The sequence below is a fragment of the Lolium rigidum genome, chromosome 7 (genome assembly GCF_022539505.1).
Source record: "Lolium rigidum isolate FL_2022 chromosome 7, APGP_CSIRO_Lrig_0.1, whole genome shotgun sequence".
NCBI lineage: Eukaryota > Viridiplantae > Streptophyta > Magnoliopsida > Poales > Poaceae > Lolium > Lolium rigidum.
Window position 1 is genome coordinate 108,108,785 of NC_061514.1, and position 8,350 is coordinate 108,117,134.

General features: G+C 41.8%; 1 pseudogene; it reads right to left on the minus strand.

Moving 5' to 3' along the window:
- Positions 1-3,625: 3,625 nt before the first annotated feature.
- LOC124674672 lies at positions 3,626-7,367 on the minus strand (annotated as a pseudogene).
- Between the last annotated feature and the right edge of the window lie 983 nt (positions 7,368-8,350).

Here is an 8,350-nt window from a genome sequence, read left to right on the forward strand (position 1 = left end):
AAAGCGCGAAAATTCCCCAGATTTTCTATGCATGAATGCAATGCACACATCTGTTTCCTCTATTTTTGTAACCCCATTACCTGGGATATTACACATGAATTTTTGGAAAAATCATTTTTAGGTTCAAAATATGATATAGATGTCATATTTGGATTCCTCTCATTTTCTAATCGATTTAGACATATTATTTGTCAAATTCTGATTTACGAATTTAAAGATATTAATTATTCCATATTAAATAAAAAATAAATAATAAATAATTTTATTGTCCATTTGAATTCAAGATTAACATACTTATTCTGGTAGTTTATGTAGGTAATTGTTTGGAATTCAAAATAATAAAGATGTGCAACATCAAGGAATAGGGGTTAATAGTATTGATATGGTATTATTATCAACAATGTGTCTTTTCTTTCATGGAAGCTAGTCTAAATGAAACCGAGAGGTTAAGCGTGCTAGGGGTAGAGTAGTGTGAGGATGGGTGACTAACCAGGAAGTTTAACCATGAGTGAAATTTGACCTAATATTAAGTGTAGTTAGAGTTAAAATGGTGCATGTGAGAGAATAAAAAAACTGAGATAAAAAGATTGAATTTATTTGAATTTTTTTTTGAAAAATATCGTGCCAGAATTACCAAACGATCGTTATTTCTAAGCCGACGGCTTTGCCATAAGCCGTCGACACATGATGCTGTGCCGACGGCTAGTCTATGTCGACGGCAACTTTGCTTGTGCCGAGGAGTTATTGTACCGATGGCAAGGTGCCGTCATCACAAGCCTGTGCCGAAGGCAAGGCAAGCTGTGCCGTCGGCACCTTTATTGGTCCCGTACTGCGCCCACCTGTCGGGCCTACATGGCTCAAACAAATAACTTGTTCATGCAAATTATTTCTTTATTTTTCATTTATCTATTTCTTTCATTATTTCTTTCATTTCACACCTCGTGTTGATTCATAGACTGTGATCGAGCGGAGCTCTCCCTTCCTCCATGGCCAAGGGGGGCCTCACGCCGCCTTGTTTATGGCCGCGGCTTGCCCTAGGGCTTCCGCCACCGTCGCCCCAACTCCTATTCCTCGACGCGCTCCTTGTGCTCCTCGCGTCGCTCTTCCTCGTCTACCTCACCGTCGTCTGCGCGGTGGCCATCGCTGTTTCGGCGGCAGAGCCCGAGCAGTGCGGCGTTGACGCGTGGCGGCTCACGCAGAGGAAGAACGCGCGAGCACGCTCCCGTGCTAGACCGCCGCAGCTGGCTCCCTTCGCATCCGTCCCTAGCCTGCGGATCGCTCTTCCTCACCTGTAGACTAGTTGTAAATATTCGCACTCCTAAGATAAGTAGCACAAATCTATCCAATGCAACACAAACAAAGTACTACCGCGAGTCCAACAGAGTTGCAGGAATTCTACTTAGTTCTCTGAAATTTGGATTGCCGCGAGTGCTTCTTGACCGACTTTATTTTCCTGCTTAGACTTTAGGATGGCCCAACTTATTTCGTGAAAAATTCTGAGAATCTTGTAATATCAATTAATGCATTCCAAAAGAATAAATTGATGCAAAACAATATAAAATGCAGATTTTGTTTATTAAAGCAAGTAATTCCAAAAGCATGTGGTGACTTCGTCAACTTCAGTCTTCTGAAGGACCTCATAGAGGTAGGGTGTGCGTGGGTACGTTCATAGGGGTGAGTGTATGCGCGTGTATGTGAGCGTCTATGTTTGTATTGTGTTTCTTAAAAAAAATAACTTTTTCACATGATATGTTTTATTTTTTTACATAGGACACAAAAATTACTGTATATTTTTTCGGGAAACTTTTTCACATGGATTTTTTGTCTGAACTTTTTAATATTTTAAAATTCGTTTAAAATGTCTTTTTTATAAATGCATCTAGCAAACAGATGCAAATCCATAGGTTACAGTACGTTTGACCACTGGATATTTGACGAACCAAACTCTCGTTGTTGGCCTGGCACCGGCAGCCGGCCGGCACGACCCAAGCAATCACCACCTCACTCGTGATTCGTCTCACAGGATAGTCGGTGCAATTAGTCAGCTGGCCTTCGCTTCAAATCTCCCAAATCTTCACCTCAGCTTTTCTCCCCGCCGCGCCAAAACACACACACGGCACGAGTCACACGGCACGACGCAGGCAACACCCTCTCTGGCCAGATCCCCGCGTCTCTCAAGCGGCTGAGCCGCCTCAGGAGTCAGGTCGCTCCACCTCTCTGACAACCGGCTAGAGGGCCAGATCCCGCCCCAGCTCGGCGCCGCCTTCCCCAACGAGTCCTTCTACGGCAACCCCGGCCTTTGCGGACCTCCTGTATCCCCACGGTGCGGGCGCGGGCGTGTGGAAAAACTGGATGCAGAAAGTCTTCTTTATATAAAATCTTGAAATGCTTTAGATGCGCCAGAACAAAAGGCAACCGAAGCGATTTTTATTGCAGAAAACCAGAAAGTGTTACACGAGTAGCACCAGCTGTCTCCTGATATGGCTTGCTTTGCTATCAGCATGGTCCTGTGTACACTAGGAATGGGTTCTGTGGTGGTCGTCAACAGAACAAGTTGTAGATGTCCAAAAAGAACAGATTACGTCTTAACAGTTTACTGCACGAAAACATGTGAAATAAGGAGGATAATGTTTAGTGTATCTGTCAAAACATTTGGTGATCATCATAATAACAAGGAGCCATCGATGGAGACAAGGGGCGCCCCCCCTATGCTCATGATTTTCCTTTGAACATAAGCCATGTCAGTTTCTTATTTCTATGATTTAGCTAGTTCTGCCCCCTCATACTAAGATTGTCCCCCTTATACTTCATTCCTGGCTCCGTCCCATCCAGTCGCTTTATGGAAGTCTAACTACACAGGTACAAAGCAGCAGGCGTCAGAGAACATCACATTTGCCACTCCTCACAAAAAGCATGTGAGAGGTGTAACCGTGCAAGTTGTGTGAGTTGAAGTCAACTGTAAGAATAGGTCAAATGAGGTTGATGCTTCAGAGGATGCACAATGGATTCACATCCAGTCAGAAGCTACTGCAAACTACAGGGCAAAATAAGGCGCAGGTGGAGTTTTGGATGAGGGGTAATTTTCTAGGAACTCTTGTACTCCCTCCGACCCATGAAAGTTATCTAAGATTTATCAAAATTCAGAGGTATCTTAGTAAAGATTTTAACTACTTGTCAGTACCCCTTTGCCCTTTGGATGCAAATAATTTTTGAAGTTTATGGACAAAACTATGATTTCTGCAAGGAAAAGGAGATAGTAAAGACAGTGAGAATCCTTCAGTATCTGATATCACTAGCAGTATTTATATCCAGGATATTTCTCTCCGGCGATTTGATATACAAGAGTAAGATGGTTCATCAAGAAACACTACAGTATATGTTAGTCTGCAAGATTAGGACAGCTGCATAGAATAATTGATCCTCTGTACAAAGTCGTTAAATGTGAGCTGCTCTATGGTATAACTACAAAAAAACATACTACAACAGACCCATCACATAATGTGATGGTGCATGCTAAATCAAGACAATTCGTATGACGATAAACGACTCGCCCACCAAAGGGGAATGAAACAGTTATGTGCCAAAAGAATACATAAAGAATGCCCAACTCTTATCTGTTCTCCGTTAGAAAATCACAACAGCAACTTAGTTCTCCACATACAACCGACAACCTTTTTAGGAGATGGGTTGCTTGGGCCTTTGTCTCGTTGCCCAGAAGTGAAGTACAGCCAGCCATCCCAGTATCCTACCAAAGTGGTCTTGATTCGGAAAGGTAACCGCCCGATCACACTCCATTCCTGTATGCAGATGGAATTTCAGTAACATCACAATGCGTCTTTTGAAGATTCCCGTCCCATCGTTTTTTTCTTAACAAGTTACTTAGCTTGAAATTTGGCAGAATATCACTCTAGATTAGAAATTTCGATGGGCAGAATGTTTTAACAGTATTTGAGAGCAGACCATAAAAAGAAGCATCACATGGCAAATAACAGCATGTTAATAGTAACCTAAGGCAATATTTTCCCATCTTCCCCTCCTTTCATGAAATATTTTCTTAGAAAAAAGGTGTAAGGAATGATATGTACCAGTGTTTCCAAATTGAACCGAAATACTTCGCCAACCAAGGTCATCTTTTTAGTTATTGGGTGCTTTTCTGTGGTCCCACCAGCAATAATTAGAGAATTGTTGACATTCGTCCAAGCAAACTCTATATGTGAATCTGGCTTTGGCATAGGTGGAAGTTCTTTCCACTTCATTCCGTCATCAAGCATGTATACATCACTGTACACTATCTGCATAGGGAGAAGGTCAATAGAAGAGTTAAGATGAGAAAATTCTGTAAGAGAACAATGTAACTACAAGATGAAACATTTCACAGAAGCAAGTTAATTAACGTGTGAGCTAAGAAATCATCATCTTTTGGGTAATCCATCCCATTATGGTAAACATGATTCGACAGATGGAACAGATAAAGCATGAGAACGATTTTCGACAGATAGGGCATAATGTATTGTAACTAGTTACAACCACTCATGGAACAAAAGACTTGTTTTTTTTTCTATAAAAAATGCACTCCAGTAGATTCCTGTGCTGCTTATCCAAGAAATCGGACTCACAGTGTAGATCTTGCTAGGTGTTCAATGTCAATTTAATAGACGCAGGCATGCATGACATATTGGTAAGATCCGCAACTAATGCACTAACTGATCTAAGTTCATATTTAAAATGTAAAACTTCCTGCTTCACATGTAGGAATTATCAAGTCTTCTTATATACCGATTAATCAACATATCAACATACCTCACTTCTTCTAACACATTTAAATATAGGTGATCCAGGCTTGGCCATAAAATCTCCTTCTTGACCACCAATAATAAGCAGCTTATCATTAGCAACAACACAGGCCCTGATGCAAAACAAGAAGTCAGGATCAAGGTATTATTGTATTAAGCTGCTAAACAGTACATCAGTATTGATTTGGATTCAGGTTATGTGTCATGTAAATCATCATCAACTTTGCCTACTGTGCAACCAAATTTCTAACCCAGAAAGTATTCTAGTAATAATAATTGGTTTACAAGATAGCCGGCCAGAAAACAATTGATTCACAAGATGACCTAGCACAAAACGTTCAAAGATACCAGACGAAGAAATATCAAGAATCTAAAACGATATACGGTGTCTAGCAATTTCCCTTATGAACGAAAATGACAGCAAAAGATGTCATGTGAAGGCAAAGCAACAAACCTATGTGGACCGCCACGTGGGACTGGTATCTCACTCCTCCACTCTTGCTCTAATGCTTTCCCATCCTTCACTGCGAGGCTCCAATGTTCAAGTCCAGGTTCATGTCTGTCCTCCTTACTGCCACCCATCACATGAAGCCTCCCTCTCCAAAGTTGTGTGGCTGGAGCATACCTGAACAAAATATTTACAGAAAGAAACTGAAAAAAGAGAATGGCAAATCTTCAAAATCCAAAGGTAGTATTTAAATTAATAGAAGAATGCAAGCACAAGTAAAAATAATGCATAATATGATGCCTAGGTTTAACCAGGAAAATGAAAGAAGACTTGTACCTAGGAACTGGCAATGGAGGTAAATCATGCCATTCTTTTGTCTCAGTGTCCAGCACAAAATTTCGAGCTGTAGGTCCCCTACACTGTGGGCCGTACTGTCCAGTTACAACATAGATAAACCTTCCATCTGTAACCATCCCGAGATGTGAATGTGCCATTTCCTTTGGCATATCAAACTTTCCTCCCCATGTATTATCCGAGAAATTGTAAATATCGACATGAGAATGCACCTAGAAATGGAGAGCATTGGAAAGTTACAAAAGGTAATTTTACTGACACATGGAAATAACTAAATGGTAGACCTTAATGTTCTGCAATGACCAAAACAACATTACAGAATATGCCAACAAGAGCACACCTGAACTTTAGCCTAATGCTCATTCCTTTATTTAGTTTAATTTTTCAAGTCTACGGAGTATAGATTAAGGTGGGTGCAATCAGCCAGATACTCACACTCAACAGTAGAGAGTGCAGTTTTTCCCACTCCACAACTATGGGAATTATTGCGAATTCAACTTTCAGTTAACACAGTACAGGTGGCCAATTTGAGTCATTCAAAGTAAAATTATACTTCTCTGTCATGGCATACAAATAAGAAAAGTATTCATGTAAGACTGCCTCACTGCTTCCCACGTACTAACATGTGATATATGCTGTTCTTCATCAAGCATCAGATCTTAGATATTACTTACGAAAAGTTAGGCAAACATTGGAAACTAATAAAAGATCAGGCAAGATTCCTCACATAGTTGATGGTGCCATATCCAGCAAACACAAATAAGAGATTCTTAATCTGTATAGCAGCACCATCCAAACGTGGTACAGGTGCTTCCGCCATCTGCTCCCATTGCAATTCTGGTGCTGCTAAATCCGCAAAAGTGGCACTTATGTCCATGGAGCCTGTAGATGTATTGTCTTTCGTTTTCTGTACAACATAAATATAACATAGCTAGTTCTGAAAGAAACCATTGTACATAATGATGATAATAAAACAAATAGACAACTCAAATCCAAGTCATTGACCATAGCAAAAACTACTCCTGACATAAGTCTTCACAATTAACAAATTAATTAATTAACTGTTTAGGAGTTAAGTTCCAACATATTATGAAATCAACATCAGCTTAAGAATGGATGTGATCCTACACTGCCCTTGACCAGCAAGGAAAATAATGCCCACTGTAGCCAAGCAAGTGAGCAACATGATTATTTGCTCCCTGTTCTACCAACTAGAAATCAGTGTTGCACAACCGAGACACGATGTATATACATTGCCACAAGAGGCAATCATTGATCTATTCTCACAGCTTACACCTAACAATCAAGCACACAGGCAGGGCTGCTCGCGTGAACTGCATTAGGTCGAGGGAAATTTACGAATCGAGCAGTTGAAGGCAGTAGAGGCAGGGCAGCAAATGGATTCCTACTCCTCCTGCCAGAGAGTATAGCACTCTAATCGCACACCCCGGCGCCCCGGCAGCAATAATTTCCAACCAGATCTCACTAATCGCACGCCCGGACACTGCCGGAGCACAGAACAATTCAAGGCAGTGGAGTTTCCCTAAGCGTCGGGTTTAAGATTTGGGGGCTCACCTTCGTCGCCGAGGGCGGCGGCGACGCCGTGGGGCGAGAGGAGATATCGAGCCTCGTGGACCAGATGGAGAAGGAGGAGGCGAGGAACTGGAGGAGGCCCAGAGGAAGTCGGCGACGAGGACCAGTCCGAGGACGGCGACGACGGCGAGCGCCGCCAGGTGCTTCGGCGGCAGCACCTTGGCCGCCGGCCTCACCATCGGTGGGTCGATAGAACTTACAGGCAGCGGCGGTGGCGATGGCGGTGGCGGCGGCGAGAGGAGCGTGTCGGTGACATCAGCGGCGAGGCGAGGAGATTCCGAGTTTATAGATGCACGGCACGGGCAGAGAAATAGTGAGGCCGCATTTTCGTTAACGCAACATTTTCGATGGCGGCATTCAGGTTAAGGATGTTAATTCACTTGATCTGCGATATCACGGTGATCTGCAATGCGTCGAAGAACATTTTACGAGATTATGCAACTCGATCGAGAAAAATGTGCGCAGCACACTGAAAGAAAAACTAATTTAAGCAACCGGTGATACTAGTAATGACGTGGAAAATGTAAGAATAAGCTTTTGGTTGATGAAAAAATTGTATATATGCTAGTACTAGTAGTGTTTATACCCTGGATATCCTCACACTTCATACAGTATGGCATGAAAGAAAATGCATCTCTCTCTAGGCTGGTCGAGAAGCGAGGTTTTTTCTTACTACTTCAACACTACAGATGATAAGGGAAACATTAGATCACTTCTTGAATAATGAGTGTTCACATAGTCTTTAAAATAGGGCTATGTTGCCCTTTATTTAAAAATTGGCATATAATACAATATACATTGTAAATTTAAGTTCTCGGGCAATAACTCGAGTTGTTGAGTTCGAACAAATGTCACTGGCAAGTGACAAGGGTGGTAGATGGGAATCTGACGTGGAAAACCGACCCATTGCAAGTCCATGCTAAATTCCACAGTGGCCGGGATGGCCGGAGAGGGGTTTTTTTTTCTTGAGGGAGCGTGGGTAGGATTTACATAATGTGTGAGGGAGAAAATGTGTTGAAGATGGGTAAGAATGTAAAGAAATGATCACTCATTTTCATGTCTCTTGATTTAAAAAATAACATGAGTTTATTATAATAATCCGGTTGGTTCAAATTTTAACTCGTATGAGAAAGAAAAGTGTTTCACGGGGATCAGAATAAAA